The 18034-nt window shown below is 39.1% G+C and overlaps 1 protein-coding gene across 8 annotated transcripts in view; it reads right to left on the bottom strand.

The window, feature by feature from the left end:
* Positions 1-17801, bottom strand: part of sox6 (SRY-box transcription factor 6) — a 158825-nt gene extending 141024 nt beyond the window's left edge. For 5 of the 8 annotated variants that reach the window (XM_056268734.1, XM_056268737.1, XM_056268741.1 and 2 more), the window contains exons 1-2: positions 15642-16018; positions 12937-13053 (exon numbers count right to left, since the gene is read on the bottom strand). The gene's annotated coding sequence lies outside the window, so the exon portion shown is untranslated. Of the gene's footprint in view, positions 1-12936; positions 13054-15641; positions 16019-17718 lie in introns of those variants that run through there. The other 3 variants (XM_056268735.1, XM_056268744.1, XM_056268736.1) reach the window with 2 other exon arrangements.
* Between the last annotated feature and the right edge of the window lie 233 nt (positions 17802-18034).

Raw genomic sequence — 18034 nt, 5'->3', positions numbered from 1 at the left:
AACCTCAATTAAGTATGCCAGGAGAGGCCTTGGTTCCCCAAGGATTGGTTTTGTGGTATGTAAAATCTGAAAAATATTTCAGGTCTCAATATGAATGATGGAATAACAAAAAAAAAAAGAGGTTACGTCTCATTGGTACTTGCATTCTTCCTGCACAAGTTCACTTTTAATTCTTTTACCAGCAAAGCAGGGAGGAGCACATTGTGCTCTAGGGTTTTGACTAGTGGCTTCATGAAAATCCAGAAGCATTTTGCTGTGTTTTTCTCAGGCAGAGCAAAGGTTAGAGCAAAAATAAAAATTTCAAATTCCTGTTTTCACTGTGTTTGATACAGTACAATGGGAGGATTTGTGCTATGAAGATGATTAAATAATTCATAACACGTTTAATTTTTTCATCTATTCTCTCTAAAACTCTTTTTAAAAAGTCTTACAGCAACAATGCCAGCACAGATGTAAATCTTAACCATTGAAAAAATCATTTTCTCTTTTATTTCTAAAAAACAAAAATCACCTCAAATCAAAATCCACAATCACTCAGCATATGCAAACGAATCCATTAATAAGAGTGAAAAATAAATTGTTGGCTTGAGAATTCTTCTTCGTTCTTAATTTTCTAGAGAGGAAAATGATTTAAACGATGGACACAAATCTCAATTGACATAACTGGGAGTCACACACTCTCCCATATATACTACAGCTTCTCTGACTGTACGAGAGAGAGAGCTCTTCTCTTCTCTGTATTTCCCTTCTTCCCCCCTCAGAGAAAACAAATGTAGTGTTTGAGTCACTGATCGGTGGTGTAATTGAGTTTAACACTCCTTTTCTGCAGGAAAAAAAGAGTCTTTGAAATGAGGAGGTCAAATTACCTCTCCAGTCAGGCAATAAATAAGTCAAACAAGGTAAGGGCTCCTGCCAGCATATTTTAGTGGAGAATTCAATTAGTGAAAAACAAGAGATGGTTCTTCAGTTAGCTATTAGATGCACGTCCTTTCCCATGATGCTCTCATTTTGCACAAGGCAATCAGGCTGGAGTACACCGCTGATGGAGGACAGCTTTAAAGAAATCCACTCCGTCCCAGCGATCGTGTGAGTCTTGGCCAAATTACAGTCACATGACCAGTGCAGGCAAGTCGGAGGGTGAGATTATTGTTGGGCTTTCTATGCCCTCTCGCAACAAGCCAAAGAGCTATAATCTACCAAGCCTAATATTGTTAGAAAGCCACGAACTAAATAACAATGCTGAAACTGCCGTTAAAGGGAAAGTTCACCAAAAATTAAAATGATGAAATCAATTACATGTATGACCTTAAGGACAATAAATCCTGTATGACCCTTTTTCTCCTTAAAAAAAAATATATATTTTGAAAAATGTTGTTTTGTACCCTATTAACTTTCCTTGTATGGACCAAAAAAAAAAAAAAAACTTTGTCTTCTGCAGAAGAAAGAAGGTTTCGAAATGTTCCTTTTTGAGTGAACTATACCTTTTAAGACACACTCTATGTTTCCATATAGTGACTGAGGTTTAAAAATGGACAGGCATAATATAATGTTTTTTCCATTATGAAGCTGATATACTTTATGGAACAGTTTCCATGGATTTCTGCACAGGAGTGGTGTGATGCACGTCAAGTGTGTACTTGAGGGTAGTTGGACAATGTATAGAATAAGAAAGTGAGCTGGGAGGCACACAAAGCGCACATACACGGACCCAAGTTGCAACACACCCAACTGGCTACAATGTCGCCTTTGTGACATAATGCTCCTCGCACAGTGGATTTTTGGAAAATAATCCAACTTTTCCTATCCTACGCATCCAGTAATAACAACTGACATCACAGGTTCAACCATATGCCCTGTGGTGCTCGTGAATGTTTTGCATTTTCTCAGCACATAGGCATGTAAAAGAAACACTGTAAAATGGTTATTATATTCCAATCATGCCCAAGGAACCTATTACAGCATGGCACAGGCCACATGAAACCCGAGGAACCTTGAGGAACCATGAGGAACCCCAATGCTCAAAACTACACAACAGTTGAGAAGCTAACAAAAACAGAGGGGGGGAAAAGGAAAACTGAGAAGAAAATAAAGACGGAAAAACTACCACCATGAACCATGTGTGTTTGTGAGATCTGTTTCTCTTATGAGAAACAGTCTTTCCCTGCGAGGTCCATGAATGTGTGTCAAATGCAGGGACTCTACCGAGATGAGAAGCTTTCCTGGTGTCAACACGCACATGCTCTATAGCTCTAGTGGCCGTTGATGGTGACATAAGGTTAACATCATCACCGCTGAAAGCACGACAGGTGGGTCACATGAAAGGTCTCAAATTTTCTCATGCAAACGGGACACATGGTTCATATTATTCTCTAGAAAAGCTGACAACGCTCCAATGAAAATATCAGGAGGCTTCCACCACCACTACTGTTCGCCACACATTATTTTCAAATGTATCTTAGATTATGTAGCAATGCAAATTTTCCCAGCCTACTGGGCTTCGGAGGGTTGATTTGGAGGGAACCCGAAACGTAAATAAATAAATGTGGGGATTTGAGGAGGCATGTGGGAAAGTGTTTAAGAGCTGGGTGTGATGTGAATACTACATCTAAACACGCATTCGATTCCTGCACCTTCCGAAGAACTCAAAGAAATGTATATGAAAAGAACATCAAAATTTGCCTTCACCTGAAACATCGGCACATCACTGCTGTTTACATACCATATCTGTGTGTGCATGCAGAAAGAATCCCATCTCTATAAAATATCGATGCTGCACTACTTCTATTTTGTGCGGCTCACAACAGAGCCGAGGCTCAAGTACACAACAACACAGGCGGGAATTTTTTGAAGTGAGCTGAAAATACAACTCTTTTCTAAAGTGTTTGAAAAGGCTGCCAGATAAGCAGCATTTAGCCATAAATTCAGAGTCGGCTCTAAGCTTTTTTATGTATAGCTCGCCGAGCGCAAAACCATGCCCTGCTGAAATCAAAAGCGGTAATAGTCAGGTTAGCCACTGTCATTCTAAGAGGGAAGTCGGTTGTGAAATTGTAAAATTGTAAGGCTCTCGCTGTCTATTTCACAGCCTACATTTTATGAACGCTCTCTGAAATTATTCATAAAAAGAGGCTATCACATGGCAGTCAGTGTTTGAGGCTCACAAAGGTGAGGTGAGAAAAGGCTCAAGCAATCCTAATCTGCCTGCTGAAGACGGCCACTAATAATACGCTCCTTTATCTCCTTTGCTTAAACAGTGCATACCTTGAAGTTCACAAAAATGTGTGATTCTCATCGAGCTCTCCAAGCGCAACAGAGTGGAGAGAGGGAGAGAGAGAGAGCGAGAAAGAGCGAGAGAGAGAGAGAGAGAGAGAGAGAGAGAGAGAGAGAGAGAGAGAGAGAGAGAGGGGACATTTTCCCCTTCACATTCCTCACCGATTCAAGTCCAATTTGCTCTGAAAGTCCTCTGCATTAAGCCCGCATGCCAGGCTGATAGAATACAAAAACAACAGTCAAATGCCGTCCATCCCACCCTTGTCTTCCCTGATTATAATTGGCAGCCATCGTACATTGGCCATACAGAACTTAATAAGACACTACAAAATAGATCAAATGAATGAATAAATAAATAAATGTCCTAATGTTCTTTTAGCATCAAAATTACTACATAAAAATATCATATATATTCTCAGTATATAAAAATATATTCAATATTGCCATCGATTTAAAACACACACACACCATGAACAGTCCAAAACACTATATAAATTAAAAGATAGGCCTACTTGAAGAATCATGGACTTCAGGGCCTTAGACAGTTTGAACCTTCTGGAGAATCTCTACCTCATGAGGGTGCCTCAAATATCCTGGAATGTTCTCCGAAAAGGTATTCCATGTGCCGTTTCATTTTTAAAGTGTAGAATTATGTGAAAGGCTCGAATGTAATCAGTCAAAGTGGTCTGGAACACAGTTTAAATGATTTAAAATTGCTTCTAAACATCTAATATAGACAATGCAGGGTTGCCTACTCTCACGCATCTGGCGTGACACTCACGCTTTCAGCATCGTTCTCACGCACACGCAAGAAATGTCACGCCAAAATCCATTTTTCTCCCCTCTCAATCCGTTAATATACTGTTGATGACTAGACTACCACAGCGTATTAATGACAGGCAGGGGCAGAGAGGCAATCTGGAGAGTCGGGACTTTTCCTGGTGGGCCGGTAGTTGAGGCCATGAGGGCCGGTCTGATAATAGTTATACATTGCAAGCAACACCATCCGGCGGCCTGGTGGGCGGCCGCTGCCCGCTGGTTAAACTGTGCAGCCTTTCTGCTCAACCCGTACATAAATGAATCGATCCGCAGATTTCGTTCGAGTTCTTCAATGGTCTAGTGGGAGATCTTTTGCCAAGCGTGTCAGAGGTTACGGGTTCTAATCCGCACTCGTATATTTTTTTTTTCTCTCATCTAAACCGAATATGCTCATCAGTGGTTACAGTCTATATCAAGCAGGGACACGTTTGTGTGCTTTTTTTTGTTTTGTGATTTCAACGGAACGAATAGAGTCTCCGCAACAGCGATAGATTGAAGCGCGCGTCCAAGTGAAGATTGTGCGCGAGCCACAAGAGAACATTGTATCCATGACACTGATAGCAGCGGCAACGAGCGCTCCGCTTGATTAAAAAAACAACAGATTTAAGCGCTAGATCTCTTATTTAATAGCGAACTAAATTAATGCTTTGCTACTTAACTGGAGATGTTTTATTTATTTGTATTAGGTACATCCGTGCCTCAATGTTTCAAAAAGTGGTGGGGGACAATATCGATCCTGAGAAAAAGTGGTGGGGACATGTCCCATCCGTCCCACCCGCAAATTACGCCTATTACACGACTTCACTGGATTTAAACAAATCAATCGAATCATAGATGTGACTAGCGGTGGCTTTCTTAATCTATTTTAAAAAAAAAAATCTTTATTTTTTTAAAGTGCAATCAATAAATTAATTGTACATTTTGAAAAAGCGTTTCCATTCTATTAGTTTTTTTTTTTTTTTTTGCATAAATCAGGGTTTATACTAAGTAGCTAAACAAGGACTGACATTTTTTAAATTAGTCTCACTCCAGCCAAAGTCCCAAAGTTGGCAACCCTGCAATGCCATACATCAGAGGGTTAAGAAAGAGAGAGCGATAAGCTGAACATTAATGGGCCGATATCTGTATGCACATTTTCTGCCCAATAGCTAGAGCTGAAAGGGCCCAGATGAAATCTGTGTGGTAAAGATGATATCATAGCATTGTGGTTGCACAGCAGTCTGGCAGACACATACCTCACTCTAGAGAGAGAGAGAAGAAAAAACAAAACTCTAAATAATATTTCTCCTTGCCTTTCCCATTTGAATATTCATCCCGTTTCCACGTCCCCAGAAACTCTTCTAATCAGAGTCACTTCCCCTTTAATCACTGGGGCTGTAATTATGATTTGATAAAGCATTTTAACGCACTCTTCAGTGTCACTCACATATCTATGCTTGGAATACCGTATTAAGAGCTGTCAGCCCTTAAGGGGAGCACTTCCCAAACAGTGCTGATCCAAATATGGCAAACACGCCCATCAGCTCTAATTGAAATTATTACAGGTTTGAACATGCTAACGCTACAGCTAATGTTCCCCCTGAAATCGAGAGAGTCTAGCAGACTCAGCTAAGATTCCTCTACCTCCCTCTCATGTGCAGTAATTGTTTAACCCTGAGTGGAAGTGGATGAGTGCCTTTTTTCACCCTACGCCAAAAAAGAAAGAAAAGAGAAACAGGCCTGTGTAGCACTTTCCTATCCTGCTTTTCGCTTTCTAATTCAGTCCAACACAAGGGCTGAAGGAAAAGCCTCTCTGGTTCCATGTTCATCTTGGAAGAGCGAGCGTTCTAGGATGATCGTTGACCACAAGTTGATAATGATGACGATTTAATTAGAAGCCTCTCTCTGGTCTGGAGTCAGCCCAAACTCCTCCACCCTACAGATGGAATAAATTTAGCAACAGTGAAGAAGAGTAGGGCCATCTTTTGCTCCTTTCTTCCACCGCTCCCTCCCCCTTCACAACTTCTCTTTCTTGTCATCTAAGTACCACCTCCAATCAGAGACAGAAAACATTCTTCCCCTCTGACACCACACCGCAAGTCGTTCATGCGCCATCATCGCTCAAGCTTGTATCCCCTAAGTGCGCATGCACCTCAACGCTCCCCAATTACCAACACGTGGCACTCTGAAATATTAATGCAATGCTTAAATAAAGTTTTAAGTAACACTCTAATGGTAGTAGAAGCTGCTAAAAATGGTCCAGGAGGAGAGAAGTGTTTTCAAGGTAACAACAGGAGCAGCTCCCGGCTCAAGTACCAACTGGAATAAGGCGAAAAAGGCCTGGCTCTAGGACGACCAGTGTTGTGGAGAAAATGTCTTCTTTGCATCCTGGCAGGTCTCGGGGGTTTAGTTTAGCCCTGTGTCATAGTTTCGGTTTCTTTCCTGCTAGAGAAACTGTGTGCTATGAGTGAGCTTTTTTCAGCTGCAGGCCCATGACGGAGCGCCGCAGGACGACATGCCCGCCGGTGGAAAAAGGCTGGTGGGGCTGTAAGCCTGCCAGGATCTTCCCTTTATTCCAGCTTCCCTCTCTTTTTGTGGAGTTCGTATGTTCCTAAACTCTGGCCTACGATGAGTGATTCAGAGTGATTTTTTGAGTGCCCGTGTGGGTATTCTGATAGATGTCAGAGGCTCCAAAGATATGCAGGGGAGGCAAAACCGCAATATTTTCTCCATTATTTCAACAGATTTCTGCCATATATATATATACAAAAAAGATCACTACATTACAGCCCTTTTGACACCACAACTACTCATAAGAAAAAGTAAGGCTTAAATTATGTTCGTAGACCTTCCTGCCCAAAGATTTAACATGACAAACTAATGAAAAAGGGGGTAATTTTTTTTATTCAATTTCAATGTGTTTTCCTCGGCAAGAAAACATTCACTTTTTCCAGCCTGGTGTTTTCACTTTGGTGTGGTTAATACATCCAGGCAAAGCCAAAAAGAGAGAGAGCGGAAGAGGAAAGACTTCACTTTGAATATATTGCAGGACTAAACTGCAGTCACACTAAGTTTCAACGTATAATAAATGACCTCAACAACACCACAAAATTTGCAGCTTTTAAATGTGTCCATACTTTAAATTTGCAGCTTTTAAGTGTGTCCATACTTTAAATGTGAATTCTCAAGAAGATGAGATGTCTTTGCTTGCGTATGTATGGATGTGAATTGAGAGTGAAATCTATAGTGGGACTGAATTAAAACTACTTTAAAATTTTGACATTGAGGTTTAGTCACATTAATGAATGTTCATTACATTTCACAGGCAAAAAAAGGTCCATTGTCTATTGTCAGTTGTGTAGCGATGTATGAAGCACGGCTCCCATAGAAGTCACTTTCAAACCAAGAAGTGATGTAAACTTGAACTCGAAATCTAAAATATTTCACCCTCAAGCGAAATTCCTGATTATCTGGATTGAATTTCGTGTGGACTGGATTTTGCACATGAGAATTCACCAAACAACGGTGAATTGACCGCACCTTTAGAGTTTTCATGTCCACTATCGTAAAGCCAGTAGTGCCATGACCCCAGGAATGATGAATGATCCCTATGGGATCTTCTGGAACCTTCTTCACTCCCTACAGCTCTGCAGCTCTGAATTAAGACCAACATCATTAACTGCTGAGTCTCTTCACGTAGAGACCATTTAGACAAGCCACTCTCTAAACTGTGAAGGCTAGAATGGCAGATCAAGCTAACACACACACTCATCACATCAGCTGCTGTCACCACTTGACCCATCATCAAAAGCGGTTCATGGACACATCCATAATGATAGTCAAGGGCTTTCTCTCAATCTGTCTGTTTGCTGCTGTACTACATCTTATTACACTGACAGTCAGGTAGCAGAGCCTTTTACTTATTCAGAAAGAAAGAAAAGAGAGATGGAGATAAGTGTGAGGGAGAGAGAGAGAGAGAGAGAGAGAGAGAGAGAGAGAGAGAGAGAGAGAGAGAGAGAGAGAGAGAGAGAGAGAGAGAGAGTGAGAGAGAGAGAGAGAGAGAGAGAGAGAACACTTGTGGTTTGGTCTGCTGAAGCCATTTTCTTGTGACGCACATGTACACCGACGGCAGAAAGCCTTTAAAACTGCAAGCGGGTGCACATAATCGCAGAATGGGAAACAAAAGGGGCTGGTTTCAAAAATACTTCAGTTGAACTACTGTCAGACACACAGCCACAGCATTCCTCCCTTCTCCTTACCAACCTCCTTTGTCACTTTAATTTGCTTCTGGCATTTTGCATCCTGAGTTTCCACACATACACACACACAGAAACTGTGGGTGATATGATTTTGGCATCAAATCTCCTGTTTTTTCCATAAAAATTCCCAGACTTTTAGATGTCCTATCAAAAAACATGCCTGCAATTAGCTCCAAGCTTCAGCATTTCTTCATTCTAGAAGATTCTCATTAACACAAAAAACAAAGTTTAGTTCATTACAATACTGTTTAAGAAGATAGCAACAAAACAGAAAAGTTTTTCTTTCACAAAACAGAAAAGTCCTGGGGAATTCAAAGGCCCTTTTGTCTTCAGAGGAACTCAACTTCAGGGTGGATATTTCTCTGACACAGTTCTTAACTAAAATCATTTTCTATGTTGTGAGGGCTAAATCATGCCTTCTATTCCGAACATGCTGGAATGAACAACTGATTGAAGTACATCAACTATATAAAATATATGTAAAACATTAAAATATGTATATCAAACATTTTAAACATTAGATTATGGACATCATGTGTACCATCATGTACTAACTTACTGTGGTTTGTGATCCATCACATAAGACAGACTTATAGGAACTGGAGCATCACATATTGACCTGCTTAATCACATGCGTACTATGAGAGTTAGGTAGAGGGCAATCTGCCAGCTTGATCTTACTGGCTCACACTTGATCTAATAGCAGAGCATTCAGAGTGGGCGGAGTCTTCTGCCGGGGGCTGCACAGATCCCTTTGTAAAGGAACGCATAGCATCTTAGGATAATGATCAATTATTCTCTACCACGAAAGGCCAGGATTATCACAAATCTCGTACTAAAAAGTGCCTAGCTCCCAACACTGTCTTGATTCCCTAAATCTGTGTTTGACAATGATTTAGCTAACACAGCACACTTTCACCATAAGATAATATGAAATTCACATTGTGAAAGTGATAAATATTAGAATAAAAAGCCACTAAATTAGTTGTTTAGTGGAGTTTCAGGCATGTAAGAGGGAATTACTGAGTCTCAAAAATGTAACACTTATTATATCTAGTGGAATCTGAGATACTAAACTCAATACACATCATTCCTACCCCAATAAAGCATGATGAATTCATAGAGTACCTCTTATTAACAGTAAAAAATGAACATGAAGCCTATGCAAAATCATAGTACTTTCCAGTTAAATTCTTGATGCCTATATAACAGTACAGCATCTGCAGCATCTTTTTTCAGCATCTACAATAAAAAAGTGACAAAGTCTAAAAAGTCTAAGATAAAACACAACATCTACCAATCAGTTTACTACTTTTATAAATTACATTATATATATTAATGATAATTACTTATAAATGGAGGATGAAAGAGGTGAAGTAAAAAATGCAAGGACAATTGCGAACAGCAAAGAACTAGTCCTAAACACAGAGTCCATATCAACAGATTTATTTTTATTATTTATTCATGCACCAATTAAAGGTTAAGCATGTGCCAAAGCCTGTGTGTCAGAGAGCAGCTGTAGTGAGCGAGAGGGAGAGAGCGGCCACAACAAGAAGGTTAAGGAAAAAGCAAACTAACTTTGTCTTGAAATGGTTTTGGCCAGAAGACAAGCTCTCCACAAAAGAGCACGGACTGGCATAAACATTTGTACAAAATTATAAGTGCATTTGGAGACGCATGCAGGAGTCAACCGCCTGCACACGGTTCCCTACGCTCACTCTCTCCCACCAAACCCTCCACCCCAGAGCGCGTGTGTGTATACAGGCTCCAAACCACTGCATTTTAATTACTGCCAGCAAGCACAGCAAACCTCTTTGAAATGGAAATGGACTCAGAATCTTTCTCTGCACAGCAGAAATCTTCTTCTGATTTAAAAAAAAAAAACAATATGCTACACCAGAGCCTAGACCTGATAATGCTGATTATAACCACCAAAAAAGCCAGTGTCAACAACCTCAGAGTCCCAGGGATCCCTAGCATTAAATCTACATATTCATGTGTGCTTATAAAAGAGCTAGGAGAGAGAACGATAGGAAAATATTTTATAATATAGAAGGCATATTTGTCATGCACCTAATTTCAAAGAACTGTAGGCTTTATGTGTCATGCAACACTAAGTTCGGGACATTTTGATTTAAGAAATAGTGTGTATTGATGGAACACATCCAAAGAGCAGCTCTATTAGCACATCCTGTTATCAGGCAAATGCTGTGAGAAGATGAGGAAAAGAAAGCATTTAGTAATATTTTGGAGTGAAAAGCATCTATCTCTCCAGTTCATTGTGCAGCATCAGGCCGTAGGTGAACATGCGTTTTCAGTGGAGGGCAAAAAAGCGTGGCCTTCATTTACAAAGAGTGTCCAAGACATCAAAGACGTCTTTAATTTTTTATCCTTGTGCGATTGTAACGTCTAGCCCTGAGGTTGCAAAAGGGCAAAAAACTAAACGTTGCAGGGGGAAAAAAGGCCCTTTCAGCGTAGACTGTCGCTGAAAGACACGGCCATCTGTATTGGCATTTCACAAGGCCTCCTAAGCTATAGCTTCACTATCTTTTTTTCAGAAGCAAGACTGCAATTTGGGCGTGTTGTTAAGCCGCAGATAAGTATAGGTTGGAAATTTATACTTGCTCAGGAGGAAAGAAATAGTTAAGTCCTAATGTTAAAGGTCTTCACAAGACTAAAGTAAATATCTATTTATTTACTATCTGTCATTTGATTGTTACAGCTTTGATTTCATTTCGGTGTGTCCAGGGTCAGCATTCCGGCTTATGTAAATCATTAAATCATAGAAGATACTGGCAGCCCTGGGGATCTCGAGCAGCTGTCAGCGTGCCATCTTCCTTGATGACAATGGATCTATCATTCTGCAGGAACGCAGTGGACGGCCGCGAGAAAAGCCACTGCATGCACTTAAACATCAGCATGTGAATAATAATAAGCAGTTGCAAAAAGAAATTAATGCTTTATGTACAGTCATTCAAGATCTGAATATCATCGACAAGAAAACGCCACCTTCCTAGTGTCTTCCTTATTTCGCTAATTAGTAGCCAAAACTATAATGCTATTATTAAAAGTGCAGCAAAGCTTCAATAACACATTCCAGAAACTTGAGAGATTCTGCCACAAAAGGGGAAAAAAGCCTTCTAATAAACATGTTGCCATCGGTTTTGATCATTGTTGAAATATTCCACAGCAAATTAGCTAACACTTATAAAGACAGATGTCACAACATGTGCTGCCACATTTCCTCCTCATGCATTCCTCCCCTACGGCTGGCGTGCTGCTTACCTTTACCAGGCCTGCTGTTGTTTACCTCCAGTGTTGTTTATCATTAGGATTCTGCTGGCACTCTTCTAACCCCTCCAATACAAGACAGAACTATATAGGCGACACTTACACCTGAGCATACCACAACCTCAACTTGCTCTTTTCCATTAAATACTATGTTACTGTACACTGGGTTACGCACTACTGCACAACAAAAATAAAATAAAAAATTAACAAGAGTTAAAACAAGAGTACTCGTTTAATAAATTATTAGATGAAATATCATTTTGAAAGAATTGGCTCTGATAAGAACGTGATTGTTCATAAATAAACTGCCTGAGCTCAAAAAAATTATTCGCTACACTCACTTCATCCTTTACTTTATCTTCAAGATGTACATCCACTTAAGACGTATAAACAACATCATTTCAAAGATTAAAGACATACTGCTTTACTAAAGTAGGAAGCGATAAGCAAGGCCAAATTAGGTCAATGAAAATGTAAATAATAAAACAGGCAATAAATAAAATGCCAGCGCTGTGTAAAACCATTGAAAACTGATTAAAACTCAAAATTACTGGTAGAGAAATCTGAGACAATATTTCTCAAGTACTAAAACATATGGCAGACAACCTCTAGAAACAACAGACTGTGGCACATGAAAGAGAATTATTCAAAGTTCATTTACTGTCCAGATTTTAGGACTGATAATGCATTCAACTGATGCCAGCTCTGCAATTAATGTTCCCAAGAAAGTAATCAAAAGTCCCTTTATAACAGAGAACTAATAATAACTAACAACTGAACTTATTATATCCTGCATGCACAGAAAAGTGATTCTCTCATTTCAAAATTATTTATATATGAAACACTGAGTATCAAATAAAGTGGTCTGATATCTTTTATGTATCTTAAAATTAGGAGATCCCACAAAATAAATACTGTGGGGGAAATGTTTTTGCACACTCAAAAAAAACTTGTATGCATTTAAAGATTAAAAGAAATGCATTTTGATGGCATGAAATTACAATCACTCAGTCACTGCAAGGTATCATAATGACACTCTGCGAGTGTTTCAATGATTTAGAGCCTCATGATTCAATCCCTTAAACGATGAAATGCAAAACTATCATCACTGCATATAATCTCTAATAAAATGAAATTAATCAGCATGAACTGTAAGAGAATGATTAGAGTATTAAAGGAAGAAGAAAAAAAAACTAAAACCCTACTTCACACACTATGTGTTAAAATACATATTCCAGCTGTCAAGTCTCAGAACATAAGATCTATTCAAAGACAAGCGAGGCATCGCAGAATAGAATACGGTCCAAATCTCTGAACTTACTGGCACCATAAGCGTTCGTCTGCGATCTGTCGGTATCTGCTCGCCGGATCCAGTTAGGAAATGCTCTTTACTTGCACAAAACCACAAGTTCCTCCCCAAATCCACGGGCAGAAAGTCCTGGAAAAAAAAAAAACATCAACGGAGATCGTCATTATCTCAAACGCTTTAATCTCAGCGAAAATGAAAGTGCATTTGTCTGTGAAATATAGTTATGAAACTGCGCATAAACCTTCAATCATACTTAATTTATGTCCATAAAGAAAGTTTTTGGAAAATCCAGTCTATGCATGAAAAATAAGCTTGCATGAATACTGCGTTTAAACTTGAAACAGCGAGCCGTGAAGTTAAATAAATAAAAATAAAAAACACGGATGCGTAGACTATAGCATACATTTGTGAAGTGTGTTAACACTAATAAAAGGAGGGATTTTTATAAATTCATTAAATTCTGTATTGGCAAATAACACATTTGATTGCTTTTTAAATCTCGATGAATTAATACAGGTGACCACGGTCTGTCTTTTAAATGCATGACTTGTAAATAAATGTAAGGGAGGTAACAGAGACCCTTTCTCAAAGGCAGTGAATAAGTCTATCCCTATTGAGTGCAGCACATCCCTGTATAGCAAACAGGACAATGTGCTGAACTTGCAGTCTAATTATAAATGTTCCATTGGGCTCCAGTGCCATCTTACCTTATGAGGGAACAGCTAACAGCAACTGCTCAAAACAAAATGCCATTACGGGCTCAACTTCACCCCAACAGAGGGACAAGCCAAGGGGATTGTTTTTCAAACAGCCCCCTCTCACTTAAGACAAGAATGTATTATTAGACACCCGGTTATCCTTACAGACTAGACACAATTTCAGGAAAGAAAAACTAGCAAAGTTAAGCTGTGTTTAATTAAGGTGTCAGGTTGCGTCCCTGACGGGAACAACAAAGCTTTTGTGTTTCTGTTATGAGGTTTAGAAAAGAAAAAAAGGAGGAGAGTGTTTCGCTTTCTAGCGCCGGAAAAGTGTTTAACAAGAGGTAACTTATGCGTCTTAATTTTTGAAATATTTTAAATGTCCCGTTTGACGTGTCTGAGGGGCTTCAGGAGTTTTTAAAAACCAATACATTCCGTCATAGCCTACGTCGGCGTGTTGTGTTAAGTTCCTTATTAAAATATTATCGCATCTCGTGCAGCAGTCGAAAAAAGGGCTTATCTCTGTGGTATGAGGGTCTACTTTTGGGAAACACCCATGAGATGAGGGCTATCGGTGTCCCACAGACTGAGTCCACACACATTGCGCTCCATTTGTCCTCTCAATACCTCATCGCTCTGTTTCTGGAAATCTCAAAAGCATCATGTAGCACAAAACTTAAAAAAGAGGCAGAATAAGGATAATGCAAAGTTTAAATCGCGTTTAACGGAAAATAAACGCTAAAATTATTTTACTGGATTTATTTTGAATAGACATTCACTGTGAATGTAATTTTAAACTACTAGCTATTTGATTTTGTTGTGTAAAGATTTTTTTATTACACATAGCCTATCTGTTTGACGTTTTAAAACAAAAAAGATTAGTAGCCTACGTTAACAAAAGGCATTTATTTTTAATAAGCGCCGTAGGCCTAATTTCTCACATAAAATATCACACATACTGATAAAGAATAAATAAGAAATAATTCCCAGAGTTCACTTACTTTCAGTCTGAAATTCAGAGCACCTATGGAGATTAAAAGGAGTCTGCTTGTCCAAGTTGCTTATTGTCTCTAAATGGTTCAGCTTTAGATGAGGACTTCATTTTAATTTATGGCTTATGCATTCTTCAAAGGTCAATATGCCTGACCTCGAGCGAAAGTTGAGAAACAATTCCCATGCTCGCTTAGAGAACAATTTTGCCTTCAAACCTTTTTTTTTTTTTTTTTTAAACTAAACTACCCGGTCTTTTTTTACCTATCTCTCGCGGGCTGGAAAGGTGTCTGATCTTAAAAAAACACAAAGCAATAAAGCATGTCCAGTTTTTAATAGAGAGAAAGTTAAAACGACGTCGAATCGGATACTTGCCAGTAGGCTACTGTACCTAGCAGCGCTTCTCCCGTTATTGTCAATGAATAGTACCGCTCTGTGGACAAAAGTGAAATTACCTCCGGTGTAGTGAACTTATCCGCCGTCCGGATGACAACTACATGCTATCTATTACTAAGAAATAAAACTGATTAAATAGCACTGCACCTGGAGTTATTATCATACGCACATTGTTAGAAATCAAACCTGCGCATTGTTTCCTTTCGGCGCGTGCGTTTGTGAGCAGGCTAAACAATAGTTCAATAGCGGACAATGAAGTACAAACAAAACATTATAACTGCTGGGAGACCATACAAGAACCGCGTGGATAATGTCTGTTTAACTTTTTTCTGTTAGTCGACAAGATTTTTGCATTTTTGTTAAGAAATAAGCTCTTAATCGCTCCTCGCCATCGGTCTACGGAGTAGGCTATCATGCGTCACTCTTCGTTGAAAATTACCGTTTAGACAAATATCAATCCTGGACAAGCAAACCCTTTCAAATAGTTTGGACACTTACTGTAAAGCTTCTGTAAATAACACGTGAATGTATCGATACGGAGCTGCGGTGTTACGACGCCAAAAAGACGATAAACACAACATGACGAAAAGACACGAAATCACGGACGACAGGTTACCAATGATAAAAGTTTACCTTTATGTGAGCAGGGTACCAAAACAAGCGCTCGTCTTCGCCGTATCCCGTTATTGGTTTTGAAACAGGTTAAAGATAATGAACACTTAAGTGTAGTAGAAAAGAAAGAAGAAAACTGAAGTGTGTCGCTTCCACTGACCGTAGAGGGAATCCCGCTTTGGCTGTATGAAGTTGAACTGTCAAAGCTGCTGAGAGCAGTTGTAAGTATATTTATCGCGATTTCCTCTCTACTCTAAAACAGAAGCGACAGAAGACGATGGTTACTGCTGTCAATCTTGGCAATCAATGCAAGCGGCCATGTCGCAAGTATTCAAAGCATTTCCCGTCGTGCAACATCAGAAAGTGAGTGGCCAGGGCATTGATCTGAGGAAAGAGGCAGGGCTCCCCCTCCCAGACAACACATGAGAGTAAGAGAGAGAGAGAGAGAGAGAGAGAGAGAGAGAGAGAGAGAGAGAGAGAGAGAGAGAGAGAGAGAGAGAGAGAGAGAGAGAGAGAGAGAGAGAGAGAGAGAGAGAGAGAGAGAGAGAGAGAGAGAGAGAGAGAGAGAGAGAGAGAGAGAGATGTGGGGTAGAATAGTGTATTGTGAGGTGGAAAAAGAACTCAGGTGATGTAGCCTACATTTTCAAATGTCAGGATATTGTTAGCCATATAAAATTTCGCGTTAAAAACATTTGTAAATATTCACGCGTCAGTCATCTGTTAAAGTTAGCAAGCTATTTAAAAATAAATGGGTTATATGCTAATTTTGTTATTGGATTAAGCTGGAGCTATAGATACATGAACATGATATAAAAGGTGAAAATGTAAAGATTGTGATTTCACTGCTTTACATTACTTTTGAGGATAACATGTCGAAAAAAAGTTCTAAGCGACGGCAAAAAATAACTGAGCATTTTTATGGAATTTGAAGTTACTTATAAGCTAATGTCTTCACGCCAGAGGAAAAATCGTAATTTATCTCTCTCAGAGACGTTTATATTACGTTATAAAATTGAAAAATGGTTAGTTCCGCTATAAGAATGTTTACTGCGTATGCTATAACGCGCCTTCTTCTCAAAAGATTGTAAAACAGTGTTTTACACCTGGAACGATTATTGAAGTTAGTCTTGTGCCAACAACCAAAGGCCATCTCAGGTCATTCTACAAAACCGAATGTAGAAGAATCATGTTTAAAAAGCATCATATAGCCTACAGTTAGGCTATTATAGCAAATTATTTGATCGATATATTGATGAATTAGGGCATTGTGATCAGAATATAAACTTATCACCTCCAGTGTCTCCCTGGAACTATGGGGAAATAATTACATTATCTCATTAATAAAAAATAAATAAAAACAGATTTTCTTTTACACAATAGGCTATTTAAAATTGTAGGCTATTCCAAATTAATTTCACGGAGACAGGCATGATGATTATTCGAATTCAGGTCAACGATTTTGAAAACACACAAATGTTTTACAAACCTGTTTTTTTTTTCGCGAAGCCTGTAATAAATTATTATTTTTAAAAAAGATATATATGTTTGGCTTAACACTGTCTGATTTGTTCACATCTGTGAAACGGTTTCCTTTACACTTGTATAGACATAGCTATTTAAGAAGTTAGGCTAATAAAGTGCATGAACAAAACTACGGAGACATCCCTTTCCAGACAGCTTTTTAGACGATCCATCGTATAATTATATTAAGTTGTGAAGAAACTGTTCGCTCTTAAACGGACAAAGATCAGGTCAGATGATTTGAGTATAGCTATTTGAATGTGCAGCGCACTTTAGGAATGCTGGTTGGTCAGAATGTGAAGATTTAAAAAAAATACAAATCTACAACACTGACAGACTTATGCAGAGATCGGAAACTATAAATACAGTTCTGTTCAGCAGTTACAAAGACATGCAGTAAAAACTAAAGTAAGTAGTTAAAAAAATCGCATATAGCCTATAATAACTGTCATCTGTCGCGGGTTTTTTTTAAATAAAATTGCCTGCATTTTAAATGTAGGCCTATATTTATTTTGTGGTGAAAATATCAGAAATTCTATACGAAAGAAAACAATACATAATACAATGTTGTACTTACAATGATAAGGGCAGATGCAGAAGAAAATGCTGTTTGTTAACTGAAGAGTCACACAGGGCTAAAGAAAGGGGGAGACAGGGAGGGAGGAAGAGTGAGAGAGAGGGAGAAAGAGAGATGGAGAAAGAGAGAGAGAGAGGGAGGGAGTGAGGGAGAGAGGGAGAGGGGGAGAGGGGGGATTAAGGATGTAGCGGGTATGCCAGAATAGATATCCTTTCACAACATCTCATCACATCTGTTCTGGCTCTTGTCTGTCTTTCATTTTCACATTCCCTTTTTTCCTGAGAAAAATCCTATCCACGCGTCACATCTTCATCCC

This window comes from Rhinichthys klamathensis, unplaced genomic scaffold (genome assembly GCF_029890125.1).
Source record: "Rhinichthys klamathensis goyatoka isolate OS25496 unplaced genomic scaffold, OSU_Roscu_1.1 h1tg000275l_1, whole genome shotgun sequence".
Taxonomy (NCBI): domain Eukaryota; kingdom Metazoa; phylum Chordata; class Actinopteri; order Cypriniformes; family Leuciscidae; genus Rhinichthys; species Rhinichthys klamathensis.
Note: the sequence above shows the minus strand (reverse complement) of the source record. Positions and strands in the feature narration are given on the sequence as shown.